Raw genomic sequence first — 15712 nt, forward strand, 5'->3', positions numbered from 1 at the left:
GCAAATTCCATATTCTGACACTCCGCAACTTTATGCGGAGTGTCTTCTGACACTCCGCATAAAGTTGTAGCTCTGCTGTTGCATCACACTAAAATCAGCTTATAATAACAATGAAATAATCTAAAGAACGCCTACAGATTCAGAGAAGCGAGAACACTTAGCTATTAAGAATAAAGCTGACTACTCATAAGTTATTAGCAATGGGTGGTCTTAGATGACAGGTTTTCCTCCTACGGTTACAATATTAAGTCGCAGATCAGGAAGAGATAAAATGTTTGTCTAGTGATTATAATTATGCTACACTATGAGACGCAATGGCAAAAAGAGGAAAAAAATAACATATTTCATTGCGCGTCTTTGTATACCCTCTTTCCGGTTTCCACAAAAAAAGTTTAATAAAATTCTCCGCGGGAGAGTTATAACATCGTCTTAACAGTACTGCATATATCACAATTAATTTGTTTATTTTTATTATTTTTCTTAGATTAGTTTATTAATTTCGCTTAATTTGGTAAATGACAAAAGCCATCGCTACTCATGCTCATATTCGTGGCCAAATTCAAAGATTCAGATAACTTCGAAACAGCAATGTTACCACGCGGGAATAAAAAATTATTCTAAATATTACGGGATACACCAATTTCAAGCATTTTTATTGTCGATTAAAAATGAAATGTTTGTGTATATGTTGTATTTATTTTCTAACTTCGCACTGAAATAGTGCTACATACTACGGTCCCACATGGAGGACCAGAAGAAGCCTAGGCATTAACAACATTCTGGCTATCCAACTTCAGACCTGGGGATTCGAGTCAATCTCTAGTAAGTCCTCCATGCCGCCAATGTACCCTGCAAGAGACGCAAAGAGAGTATCTTGAAATCAGCTCGAGAGAGAGAGAGAGAGTGTAAGGCTTAGTAAGTCCATATAACTGTGATGACACCATACACCTTTAAAAGATATAGTTGCATAGGTAAATTTTGGTACGATATAGTGTTCTTCCCGAAGTAGCCGTACCAAGTCAGTTTTCAGCATAACAGATAGCTTTCTCATGATGGAGGATAGTGAGTGATCGCCCAACATTCACAACTTGAACGTCAATAATAGCTAACTCATCTCCTCTCTTTACTATAATGTAAGGCTTCCTCAATCAAACGTTAGTACTACAGTGGGGGATTCTATTGCTGTTATCCAGCCTTTGGATAACAGCAATAGAATTGGTCTTCATCATATTCTCTATAACTATTCTCTATAACTCTTCCTATTGCATTGTGTCATCTGATACCTACTCCACATGTGCGATAACAACATTGAGCAACATGAGCCAAAGTTTCTATACTTTTCCAGCTTACATCGCAGGTCTTGGCATCACTTCTTCCCCGAGTTGTACCAGCTCGAGTCGACAGGGCATTGATTCTCGTCCTAATTAAATCTATATATTCAAAACCAGGCAAGAAGCGAGTTCCATTCTTTATCCATTGATGCTGAGGGGGGAATGTGTTTAGATTCTTGTAATGCAGCTGTATCTCTACTGAATGGGGCAACATTAAAGCCCTTCTCCTTTGTTCAGCCGAGGCAGTCATAATCGGTGTACTTTTATCAAACACCAATCCAGAGGCACGGATTCGTGCTTGATCGTAATCATGTATTAAGAATGATTACGTCTGTAATCATTGTTAATACACGAAGTCCTAGAGATAGCACGACATATGAAGTGGAGAAGGAAAATTCCTGTAATCTGAATAGACGTAATCCAGCCATTAACCATCGTAACGAGGGAATACTAAGACTTCCATGGTTTACAGTGGCATCGAAACATGCTAGTGGCACATCGTCAGGAAGATTAATCACGAACAGACTGCTGAGCGAACTGCTACATCCATCAGAGACAGTACTGAGAGAGAGAGAGAGAGAGCGAGAGAGAGAGAGACTTCACCTAGGCTTAACCTATGATGGCGTCTAGGAAGAATGAAATAATTCAAAATGAAGGGCCTCTGTTAAGGTTTAAGTGCTGCTTTACGGAGAGAAGAACAAATTATAGAGTGGATGAGAAAGAGGAACGACTTGTCGGAGAGAAGAGAATACCAAGGTCTCCACTTCTCCAGAACGGACATGGAATACAAGGACATGCCATGCAGGAAAAACTCAAAATTCTAAATCTTCGATTTCTTGTCTCTACCTGAAGGGAACAAGAGAAAGCGTATTCGACTTTGTCACATTGATGTTTAAGCCTCGAATTTAAAAGATCAAATGCTTGGTTGAGGAGTTCCTGCAAGCCTTCTCTAGTAGAGGCTAACAGTATAAGTTCATCAGCAAATGCCGCATTAAAAGTGGTTGTGTCAAGAAAGTAGCCAATATGACTTAGAAGAGAGCAAAGAAACTCATCAATGACACAATTCAAGAAGATACAATTGAGAGACAGAGAGAAAGGATCTCAGTAGTATGGGAGCCACTAGTGACTAGATCAAGATCAAGATAAGATAAGGAATCGTGACATGATTGAGATGATCACGTCATTGTGCGTGACGTCATGTGATTGGAATGTTTGGAATTTCCCTGGGAGATATGTGTCAGTGACGTCAGTTTTTGTGTTTTGGTTCGCATATGGAATTATGGGTGATGGTAGAGATAAGGATTCGTGTTGTGATAGGTGGGGAACTAGTGACCAGATCAAGATCAAGATAAGATAAGGAATCATCGTGTCGTGGGTGTGTGTGTGTGTGGGTGTGTGGGTGGGTGTGTGTTGTTTTCAGATGTAGATAAGTGATATTGTTGTTTTGAATGGAAAAGGGCGGTATTTTAGTGGATAATCATTCGTATCGTGATTGGTGGGACAATAGGAACCAAATAGGGGTATGGTGAAAGGGAAGCGACGTCAGTGTCCCGGATGTGTGTTGTTATGAGTTGTAGATAATTAAATGGTTTGCATATGGCATTATGGGTGATGGATAGTGATAAGATATATTTGGAATGTTTGGAATTTCGCTGGGATCCCCCTTCTGTAAAGGACATCACGTAGTACGTTGGGTTCGCGTAATGCATTGTGGGTGATTTTTAGAGATAAGCAATCCTGTCGTTATGTGTTTGGAAATTTCTGGGGAACATATGTCTCTCTGTGATATCACATGGCGTTTTGGTTTGCCTATGGAATTGTGGGCGATGTTTTTGAGATAAAATATCTTGGAATTTTCCCAGGGTGACACACATCCGTCATTGTCGTCATGTTTTGTCTTTGGTTATCTATTGATGGTTGTACTAATTTTCCAATACATTTTGAGGTATTTCTTTCCTGTTAAAGGGTGGGAATTCTTAGAGTAGAGTAGTCTAGTGGCGGCAGTGTTTCGAGCTATTCTGAATAACTTAATTATATGCTAATGGCACTCACATATACACTTTTTTTACTAATTCTGTACTAATTTTCCAATACGTTTTGGGGTATTTCTTTCCTGTTAAAGGGTGGGAATTCTTAGAGTAGAGTCATGATGGGGGAAGTGATTAGGGTTTTCCGAATAATTGAATTATATGCTGGTGTCCCTCAAACATATACACACACACATTAGACATGAAAAGTCGCTAATGTATCTATGTTAATACTCTAATATGTACCCTATGATTATTCTCATGAAAAAAAAATACTATTCAGTATTAGAATTACGCTTACCAAAACATACGAGCAGTGATTATTGAAATTACAAATATCAATTGTTATGTTTACGTTTTAAAAAAATTAACTTACATTTCTTTCCAGAATGGGAACATCTTGGTACTATCTAGGTTTTCTGAATATTCCAAATTGTTGATTTTTAACATATATTCACATCACAGCACACAAACACAAGTCTGAAAATGCAGCTGGCTTTTTCATTATAGGTTATTGGGGTTAACATATATTCACAGCACAAAAACACAAAAAAACACAATCTTGAAAGAACGAAATTTCTGTAATAACCTGAAAAGCTATTTGACTTTTGTTCCTTAGATTTTCTGTCCGTTTGGTACACTGTTAATTCCTTAGCATTCGGTCATACTATGTTTTTATTCCCAAGGTGGTCAGTACCCTCAAACTGTCTTTTGCTGAATAATATATCCGCCAGCGATCGGTAATTGTTGTGTCTACTTGTGAACTTTTCTGACTGGGAGGGATTGGAATTCTCCTCGTCTTACTTAAGGATTTGATAATACTTCCCACATGACAATCCGAACGTCTCTTTTTTCATGACTCATATTCTTCCTTTGATGTTTTGCGCAATATTATCAGTTCGGGGAAGTACGACTGTTTTTCTAGTGAAAAATTCTTATGACACATATCCTAAAATTATTCATTCCTGATTAAGGATTTATACACTTATTGTTTTCAAGTACATGGCTTGTTTGTTTGTTTACATTTTGTGTAGCTAGGAAACTGGAATTTATTTCAAATGAATATTATCCCTGTAATATATATACTTTATTCATTTCTATCTTACCTTTTATTTGACTGTAATATTATTAACAAAGTGTATTGACTGAATCTAACATACAGAAATTAAATAAAGTGAAACAAACAGTTTTTTTTTTCTTATTCTTCTGATTTCACATTTACGCTGATGTTCATAGTGTATGATTTCCCACTGGTGCTTACGTATATTCACACGTGATTTTTCTCCATGTGACGTGACATTTCAAAACAAGTTGAACTATGGTTTTTACATCGTTCAATTATGTAAAACTCATTTCTGTAAGTCCCAATTGACTGTTGTCTTCTCAGCCCGACATTTATTTCACAGTAGGAATATATATATATATATATATTGATAAACTCATTGATAAACTCCAAAAGAAGTTCAAGCTGACATGGCCTACTAGCATGATTGACCTCGACACTATTATCGAGTCACTCGATAAAAAGCTAGCACTCAGTTTTATTAAAAAGCTCCTCAAAAAGTTTGAACGGGATTGGCCCGGCTACTTAAATTTGTAATCCTCACCTGAAGTCAATGTTGAGGAAAATGAAGACTCCCCTCAAATGGAGGAAAAACGCAATCTAGTTGTCTCTACCTCTAATCCTTCTGATCAAGAAGAAACCCACGCACGTAAGAAGAGAAAATTTCTTGCTGCTGAGTCAACAAATGTTGTTGGTATGGACGAGGATGTTCCCACTTCAGATCCCTCTGTTTCCCCCAATGAAAAGGTGCCACCGATTATCCTAAGGGAAAAGCAGAGATGGACATCACTCAGAACCATCATGGCTAATTCACAGATTCGTTACACGTCTGCTAAAAATGCAGACGAGGGAATACGAATCCAGCCCATCACGGTGGCTGACTATAGAAATCTTACAAAGGAACTGGACACTAGAGGAACCCAATATCACACATTTTTACTTGCTTCCGAAAAAAATCTGAAAGTAGTCTTACGAGGAGTCTCCGAGGATATTGACACAGATGAAATAGTTACTGACCTTAACCTACAGGAACTACCCCCCATAAAGGTCACTAGAATGTTTAGATCAAATGCCTTTAGTTTTAGTAGAAATTCATAACATTTACAAAGACATTTATAATTTAAAATCAATCTGTGGACTCAAAATCACCCCAGAACCATTGAGAAAGAAATCATCTTCTGGGCAGTGCCACCGATGCCAAAAATTTGGCCATGCCCAGAAGCTATGCAAAGCTCAGTTCAAATGCCTAAAATGTGGCGAGAATCACCCCACAAACACCTGCGCCAAGCCAAAATCCACCCCGGCTAAGTGCGCTAATTGTGTGGGTCCTCACCCTGCTAATTATAGAGGGTGTATACATCACCCCAAAAACAGATGGAATGATCCAAGTCATCAATCTACCTCGTCATCTAGTGCGAGAGTTCCTGAAGCTCAGGCGAACTCCTGGAGTTCGAATTCTTGGAGAACTGAAACTCAGTTCTCCAAGAGTGAATACATGACAACAGGTGCTCGCCCATCATTAACTGAGCCCCTTAAGAAAACGAATCTTCAACATCAAGTAAGAACATATGCTGATGTGGCCTGCTCCAAACAGATAGTACAAACCCAGAACCGGAATAATCCACACTCAAATCTATCAGCTGTTATCACCTCTTCTCTTGCAAACATGCTGCAGGATTTCAGCAACTCAAATCCATCCTTAAGTGTCACAAAAAGATTCCTACAGCAAACCCAATCCATATTATCTGCACTCTCTGATGCATAGAAAAAAAATCGTCCCAAACTCTCTTAGGATTATCGGTTGGAATGCCAACGGTATAAAAAACAAACTGTTAGAAATCCAGGAATTCAATAATAGATACAACCCAGATATACTGCTAATTAATGAAACTCACCTGAGGCCTGCTGACACCCTGAAAATCAGAGGGTATCAGATTTACAGAAACGACAGGCTTGGGTATAGAGGTGGAGGTATAGCCACCCTTATCAAAAACTATATCAATCATCACTCAATAACCAACCCTACTACCACTAACCTCGAAATCACAAGAATCAATGTTCTCACAAACTCAATTGGAAACCTCAAACTTTTTTCTGCATACAACCCTCCACTAAAGACATTATTGACCTCAGATCTGGATGCCATCCTTGGAGTAAAAGGACCGGTCATCATTGATGGAGACCTCAATGCAAAGCATCCTGCTTGGAATAAATCTACTAACAAAAATGGTCGCATCCTTTCTAGCTACACAGGATTAAACCATGCTGTTGTGGCTGGACCTACCGAACCAACTCATCTCAGTACATCTGGCACTGCTGATATCCTGGATATAGCCATCCTGCAAGACATTAAACTACAGTACAGCCTTACATCACTAAACGAGCTGTCGTCGGATCACAACCCAATTCTACTGCAATTGGGAGAACAAGAATGCCTGTCCCTTCCTTCTCATTCAGGCATATCGTGAGAGAGAGAGATTGTCTAAAGCACTTCGGGATCAAATAGGACCCGTCCCTCAAATATGCACACCAGAAGATGTGGAATCTGCAGTGACTAGCCTCACCCAACAGATTAAGTCCGCTATAATGGTTGCAACCTTCCAGAAACCTGTTCCCAAGCCTGATCGTTTGCCTGAGGACATTATGGACCTGATCAGAGAGAAGAGCAGAGCTAGGTAGAGATTTCATAACACTCGCGCACCTCAGGATAAGACAGTGCTTAACAGAGTGAATGGAGCAGTAAGAGATGCACTTAAAACACATAGAAACGAAGTTTGGGATAAAAAGTTAGCCTCTATCTCACCTATTGATCACTCTATCTGGGGCCTACTGAGAAACATCAAAAATAAAAACAGATCCCTCCCCCTATAATCTCAAACCAGGGCCTAGTCCACACAGATGCAGATAAGGCAGAAGCCATACTTAAAAATCTTGAGGATCAGTGCAAACCTTCTTATAACAACATTGATTTCAATCATCTGTACAAAATCCACAGACAGGTTAGGCATGCACTAAACCTCCCGGATACCAGTGCTGATCATATTGCACCAGCAGCACCTGTTGAATTATATGATATTATTAAAAAACTTAAGAACAATAAAGCTCCTGGACCAGACAGCATCTCAAACAGGGTGATCAAGCTGCTGCCTCGAAAAGCTATAGTGCATCTGACCAGTATAATAAATGCAATCTTAAGACTTCACTATTTTCCTTCCACCTGGAAAATGGCTGATGTGATTCCTATACATAAGCCAGGCAAAGACCCACATTTACCGCAGAATTATCGTCCAATCAGTCTCATCTCCAATCTGGGTAAGGTTGCAGAGAAGGTCATCCTCTCACGACTCCAAACCTCAGTAAATGACCTAAACATCCTCCCTAAAGAACAGTTTGGTTTTCGACAACACCATAGTACTACCCAGCAAATCCACAGAATTGTGGAATATATCACCACCAGCTACAACTGGCGCCAGTGCACAGGAGCTGTATTCCTAGACCTATCTAAAGCATTTGACAAAATCTGGCATTTTGGACTCCTGCACAAACTTATCTCAGCCGGTATCTCACTAAAAATGGTTCATCTAATCCGTTCATATCTTCAGAATAGATCAATGCAAGTTAAAAGTAACGGTTCTACATCGTCCCATCGCCATATCTTTGCTGAAGTGCCGCAGGGATCTCTACTGGCTCCATTGCTGTTTTCTGTATACATGTCAGACATCCCACACAATCCGATGACTTCCATTTTAGCACTGTATGCGGACGATACGGCAATACTAACCAGATCTCTCAGACCCCACTTCGTTACCAGAAAGCTTCAAGAAAATCTTCTACAGCTGGAGGGTTGGTTCTCCAAGTGGAGATTGGAAGTCAAACCCCTGAAAAGCTCAGCGGTTCTTTTCTCAAAAAGACCAATGTCTCCTGCAGGAGATGTGTTACTATTCAATACTAAAATTCCCTGGCAGAAAGAAACAAATTACCTGGGTGTGATTCTCGACAAAAAGCTATCTTTCAACCAACATATCAAGTCTGCATGTGCAAAAGCACCTAAAGCCATAGCTCAGATCTACCCGCTAATTAATAGAAATAGCAAACTCAGCAACAGAATCAAATTGCAGCTATACCAAATGACGATTCGTCCTATAATCACCTATGCTTCTCCAGCTTGGAGCCACACCTCTAATACTAACATTATTAAGATACAGCGAGTGCAGAACAAGTGCTTGAGAATGATTTTGAACGCCCCGTGGTATGTTAGAAACAGCCAACTCCACAGAGACACAAATATTCCCTATATTCTCTTTTATCTACAATCCTTAGCTTCCAAATTTTTTCTAAAGACGTCCACACATCCCAACGATTTGGTTCAACAAGCTGCAGCATATGAGCCAAAGGACATATTCAAATATAGAAGACCAAAAACTATATTAGCCTCCTATAGCGATACATAATCTCCATGCCCATTCAGGGCGAGCAAACTGCTCGTAAATTTTACTCGTAAATAAAAAAAAAAGTTTATCATTCTATATTATAATGAGTATTATATAAAGTAGTTTCAAATATAAAGTAATAAGTAGGTCTACTTTCAACAAATACCTAATCTAACTAGGAAAGAGTCTTCTTCTTCTGCAGCTTTTCCCACTTACGTAGGGTCGCTGTTTGTGGTGAGTCTCCTCCACAACTTCCTATCTTGGGCTGTAGCCACATCCAAGTTCTTCATCCTCAAGTCCTCCTCCACCATCTCCCTCCATCTCTTCTTTGGCCGTCTGCGCTTCCTCTTCCCCTGCACATCCATCTGGATGACCTTTCTTCCCACATACTCTTCCTCCCTCCTTATCACATGACCAAACCATCTCAATTTTGCCTCCTGTATCTTTGCTCCTAAGTTCGTAACTTTCACCATTCCCCCTTACATAGTCATTTCTCAGATGATCCTTTCTTGTCACACCGCACATCCACCTAAGTATTCTCATCTCCGCTACCTCCATCCTGCTGATGTTATTTTTCCTCAGGGCCACAGTTTCCAAAGCATACGTCATAGTTGGTCTCACTACTGTCCAGTAAATTTTGCCTTTTAGCTTAGGCACCCTCTTATCACGTAGCACTCCAGCCATCTCTCTCTCTCTCTCCAGTTCCTCCACCCTGTTTGTATCCTGCATCCCACTTCCTTCTCAGCCTAACCATCCTCTTTCATTGTTGAACCTAAGTATCTAAAGTCACTGACCTTCCTGAAGACATTCAACCCTTTATGCAAGCCAACTGTCACCGGAAAACTTTCTGTCATTCCCAGGCAGGTCCGAACTCTTGTCTTCACATTTCTGTACATCTTCTGCACCAGCCTGACATATTTCTCCAATACCTTCTTCTCCCTCAGATGACTTCTTGCCTTGGCATTCTACGCTTTCTCCAGATCAATAAATACCAGATGTAGCCCCCGTTGCTTCTCTCGAAACTTTTCCATCATCTATCTGTCATACCCCAAAGATAGCATCTGTGGCCGATCGACCAGGCATGAAGCCAAATTGCTCCTTTGCAATCTCCGCCTCCTTCCTCAGTCTTCCATCAAGAACCCTTTCTAGGATTTTCATTGTGTGGTACATCAACTTTATTCCTCTGTAATAGTACTTTTCCTCCATTCCTCGGGTATATTTTCCTGTTGGTAAACTTTCATGAACAGGTTCCACAGCAGGTCAATTCCTTCCCCCCCCCCGAGCCTTCCATTCCTCCACTGGAAACCGATTTTCGGAACAAAGAAAATTTCAAGAAATTAAAGTAATAGAAAACTGAGTATCGGCGTATAAGACGCACCCTGTTTTTCAGACCTATTTTCAAAGAAAAAAAGTGCGTCTTATACGCCAGCAAATACGGTATATTCTGCATTAGTCACCCTCGCATCATCTACATTCAGCAGAGTTATTCTTTCATATTCGTTCTTTCTTTTACTTGCAGTATAACGATAAAATTCTTTGCAGTTGTCTTTAGCTTGCAGAGCAAGTTTCTTCTCATACTTAGGCTTAGCTTTCCGTACAACAGTTTTAACTCTTTTGGCCTGCTGCTTATAACTTTCATAATGGACATCTGTCGGTAATCAGCACCCACGAAAACAACCAAAATCAAGAATGAGGCAATATTCGTGACTCTGCATCGCTAAAAGAAGCAGCTATTTCGTTTAAAACAAGTTTGCTACTGGTCATTCTCCATATATAGGGTGACCATAATTGAACTTCCCTATTCAGAGCCTTATGAAGCTCGGTCATACAACCAGAATGTCACCAAATTTGGCAAGGAAACTAATCATGACAAAGGAACAAGGATTCCGCGAAAAAGAAATTTAGTTCGAAAGTCGCCGATAGGAGGAATATATAGCTGTTGTAGCCCCAGAAAGCCAAAAATTTACATAAAACGAAGTTGAACACTTGTTTTGCTGGCATCATAACCTTTACTTTATAGTTCGGGAAAATTTTCAAAAACGTATTCTTATTGATAATCGCGTTCAACGTTCACTTGTTCTCTTATCGCGTGTTATTGTAAAGTTACTCTACCTTAACGAGTGCAAAGCATCAGCCGCTCTTCGTGATTTTAGAACCCGCCAGTTCTTGAGTAAATGTCCTCTGTCAGCTAATGCAGTTAGATCAATGATTCGGAAGTTTGAAGGAACAGGATCTTTGGAAGTTCGACAAGCAGATGGAAACCAGTGCTACCACGGGTAAATGAAGAAGTTGTCACCGCGATTGTCGACAGATCACACGAAAATATTGCTGGTAGTAGCAACGCCCGTGGAGTAGCGCGACAATTGCATATAACCTTATTCACAGTATGGAAAGTATGGAAAGTCTTGGGCAAAATTATTATAGTTTATCCATGCAAGATCATCCGCCTACACAGAAGCTGCTACATGATGATTATGATAAGCAACTGACATTTACTCTGAGGTTTCTGGTCAGAATGGAAGTCGACGATGGCCTTGGAAATTTCTGTGGAGCGATGAGACGCATCTTATCTGAACGGGACTGTAAACACCCAAAATTGTCGAATTTGGGTTTCCAAATAACACCATGCACTCCATTAAATTCACCCAAAATTACCGTTTGATGTGGCTTCACAGCATATTCTATAATAGCGCTATTATTTTTTGATTACATCGCTCCGACAGGACCAGAAAGTTGCCGAACTGCTTTGATACTCCGTAACTTCAACGACGATATCTGGACGATACCATTTTTATGCAAGATCTATGGCATCACTTTGCAGAAGAAAGAGTGATTAGTCCTTCTTTCTAGTTGCATGCCCACCTCGCTTCCCCGATATTACCCAATGTGATTTTTGGTTGTGGAGTTACCTGAAGGACAATGTATCGCGCACTGTGACAAATATTCCTTCAGACATGTTAAGTTCTGCTGTTGAGAATGCTTTGTACAGGATGCAATTTCTGGTCCACGAGAATTGTGGCCAAATTGACCTATGTCCTCTTTCGCATGGGTGAACTGAATGTGCTCGATTTGTGCAACAGTTTTGTGGCAACTTATTATTATTTTTATTATTATCACGGGCGACTCCAGGGAGTCCTTAGACTCATCGAGGGAGGCCCTAAACATCATGTCCACACAACTATTCGACATTCTCACAGTATCTATCATACCTTGCTTGAACTCATTCACTGTCATAGCACCCACAACACTCTGGCAGCTAATTCCACTCATTTATCACTCTAAAAGTAAAGAACCCAGCTCTAACACCCTTGCTAACCACACTCTTGCCCAGCTTCCATAGAAGTCTCCTAGTTCTCGCACCACCACCAGTCCTGATCTCAAAAATATCCTCTGAATTAATCCTATAGAAACCCTTTAGCAATTTGAATGTCTCAATCATATCTCCCCTATCAACTAATTTCTGCAACCCACAAATCTTCAACCTGTTCTCATAAGGTTCATTCCACAAACCTGCTATCATCTTGGTCACTCGCTTCTGGATCCTCTCCACCTCCTCCCCATCAAGAAGAAACCTAGGTGACCATATCTAGGCACAGTAGTCGAGATGAGGTCATATCAAGGCTCGGTAAAGAGGTACAATAACTCGCTTGTCTCTGCTCGTCAAAGTATTTTTCAACAACCATGTGAGTTGATGAGCTGATTTAGCTACTTTTGCAATGTGTCCCCTAAACTTCATCTCCCTATCCACCAACACTCCCAAGTCCCTGGCCTCATCAATCTCATGGAGTACAGTTCCACCAATGTGGTATACTGCTGCTAATCTTTTTACCCCAAAATGCATAACCTTACATTTTGTCACATTAAATTGACATCCATTCTCCTTAGCCCAGAACTCCAATCTATCCAAGTCTTCCTGCAAGATTTTGACATCTTCTGCATTCACTATTTCTCTACCTAACTTTGCATCATCAGTGAACAAATGAACTGTTCCTCTTAGATCCTTCCCTATGTCATTAATGAACAAATTAAACAGCAGTGGTCCAAGAACAGAACCCTGTGGCACACCACTAGTCACAGGCCGTCTTTTGCACTCTACTCCTGAATAAACTACTCTCTGATATCTCTCCATCAACCACCCACCTATCCATCTCACCAATCCTATATCCATTCCCATAAGTTGTAGCTTACGGATTAGAATTCCATGTGGTATCCTGTCAAATGCCTTAGCCATGTCCAGCAGTATCACTGTAAACCCATTACCCTTATCCTGTTCAGCCGTCACTGTGTTATAAAACTTGAGCAAGTTACTGAGGCATGATCTACCCTTCACAAAGCCATGCTGTCCCCCCCGTACATGCTGTCTGATTAGCATCAATCCATTCCTATATTTTTCCCTTCACTACTTTCTCCAAGACCTTGACAACGACTCCTGATATGGTGATCGGTCGGTAATTTGCAACAGTAGTCTTGAATCCTCCTTTATGCAGTGGAACTATTTTCCCCTCTTTCCATACCTTCGGGACTAAACCAGACCCAAGACTCAGATTAAACAACATGGTCAAGGGCACTGATAATTCTTTAGCCGCTTCACGTAAGACTCGTATACCATCCAATCCCACAGATGTATTCACATTAAGGTTCTGTAATAGACTATTCACCTCCACTTCATTCATCACAATTCCCGTATAAACTAATAGTTCCTTCATTTTTTCAATGTCACCACCTAGATCAGCGCTTCCCAAACTGTGGGCCGCGGCCCCCTTGGGGGCCGTAGGTTTTGTTGAGGGGGGCCGTGAAATAATGAAAACAAATTTAAAATGGTTTAAGAAGTAGACTTTTTATTTTAAAAGAAAAGTATTTAACTTTTATTATTTATTATTTCTTTTTTGTTATTTTTTATATTTTAATGGAAAAATTCACATATTGGTGCTGGTTCACAAACTTTGCTTCCTGCGTATTTTGGCGCTTAATGAATATTAGTAAATATTGCTTATTCATATGTTTCATTTCAAAGCAGTGGTTAATTGTATTTACTTCGAATGCTCTCCAGGGAAGCTCCAAATCTTCCTGTTCCTTTCATCACGCGTTCATAATCAGGGACTGTTGATATTGACTTTACATACATATCAAAACTCGTTTCATATTATCACTGTCATCCGAGCTAGTTTTCTGTTACCAATAAAAGTTTCGCATATACTTCACACATGAAAAAAAGCTTAAACAAGTTCATGTGGGGATATAGTAACTCGCTTGCAGTGGTAAACAACACGCGCTCCCTGACAGCCACTATACTGCAGAGGTAATAAAAATAAGTACTTTTATTATGCCAGTGAATAAGGTATGAGGAGTCTGTGTAATATATTTCTCCAACAAATAGTGCAATTAGAGACAACTGGGATAAAAACACACTAATTAATGAATCACATGTCCCCTCATACAGAAACTATGCTGTATAGACTGAAACAAAACCACATGTTGCATGGGCAAACACAGCATCTAACTAAAAACTATTGTTATTAATTAGATGTGTGTGAGTTCGATTTCCCAAGGCAGCAATAAAATTCAACTGAACGTGTTAAAATTCGTAAAAGTGTTAAAACTAAGTTTAATATATAATATATATATATATATATATATAATGAATGTTATGGCAGTTTCACATATGGAATTCGGTTGAAGAGAGTTAGCATTTCAACTCAGTTGTCAGCTATGCTTTTATCTTTCGGTTGCGCGATCTTTTATTAATACCGCACCAATCACATGCACGTTTTAATAAACAGACTGCCTTTGCTGTCTGTTTCGCGTTAGGCTTAATTACCGTAAAGGGAGAAAAGTCACAAAAGAGAAAAATGTTCCTGGTCCGGGGATTCCCTTATTCAGGTAATATTCACTAATTTCATGTTATTAGTCTGTGGTGTGCCAGTATCGGTAAGTGGTGATATTAGTTGATCTATTCTACGTTAAAAAAATTTAACCCTGAGATGGATAAGTGGCTGATAAAAAAAATCCCGCGAGCAATCAGAAGAAGCAGAAACAGACTCAAAAAAAGAACAGGACAGTATTTCATATTTTACCAGAACAGCCGCATCGTCTTCAGAACCAAACGGTAAGAGGCAAAAAATGTAATACATGCATTTGATTTTTGCAATATTCGCTGTGTATGTTTTGTATTGAATATAAATACAATAAATATTATAATAATATATCTCTCTATTACGATTTTTTTTCGAGGGGGGGCCGTGAAATATTTTAATTTTTGCAAAGGGGGCCCTGACATCCAGAAGTTTGGGAAGCACTGACCTAGATGATATACTCTTGCAAAGTGCTCGCTCAGTAATTCCACTATATCGACTGATTTAGTAACCTCCTTACCATCGTCATTCCTTAAAATCATTCTGCCGTGTACAGTTTTTTTTTTTTTTTTTTTTCTGCTTGCAGCATATCGAAAGAACTGTTTGGGATTCTCTTTAGCTTGCATAGCTAGTTTCCTTTCATAATCCGCTTTTGCTTTTTTTTACCACACTCGTTACCCTTCTGGTCTGCGCTTTATACCGTTCGTGTGCCTTATGCTCCAGTAACTGTAACACCGTAATTACAATGCTAAATTAAACTGATATTAAATGTTTTATTGCTGTGTAATCATAAGTGCAACATATAGGGATAATCTTTCATTTCAGTTTAGTCTTTGTTATTTATTTGTCTGCCCATTTGAACTTTTTTTACATTGTATAGCGCTATATTCCTCCTATCGGCGTTCGAACGGTTTTTTTTTTTTTTGGCGGAATCCTTCTTCCCGTGTCTTGATCAGTCTTCCTTCCAAATCTGGCGACATTCCAGTTGTAAGAGCTACGCAAGACTCTG

The 15712-nt window shown here is 39.6% G+C and overlaps 2 protein-coding genes across 2 annotated transcripts in view; one reads left to right on the forward strand and one right to left on the reverse strand.

The window, feature by feature from the left end:
• The window catches only part of LOC150105431 (PI-PLC X domain-containing protein 1-like), a 165110-nt gene that overhangs the window by 129135 nt on the left and 20263 nt on the right, over positions 1-15712 (reverse strand). The window lies entirely within an intron of this gene.
• The window catches only part of LOC150105434 (lysozyme 3-like), a 49476-nt gene that overhangs the window by 11259 nt on the left and 22505 nt on the right, over positions 1-15712 (forward strand). The window lies entirely within an intron of this gene.

Source organism: Typopeltis vanoorti, chromosome 6 (assembly GCF_054136105.1).
Source record: "Typopeltis vanoorti isolate ZY-2024b chromosome 6, IOZ_Tvanoo_1.0, whole genome shotgun sequence".
Classification (NCBI taxonomy): Eukaryota; Metazoa; Arthropoda; class Arachnida; order Uropygi; family Thelyphonidae; genus Typopeltis; species Typopeltis vanoorti.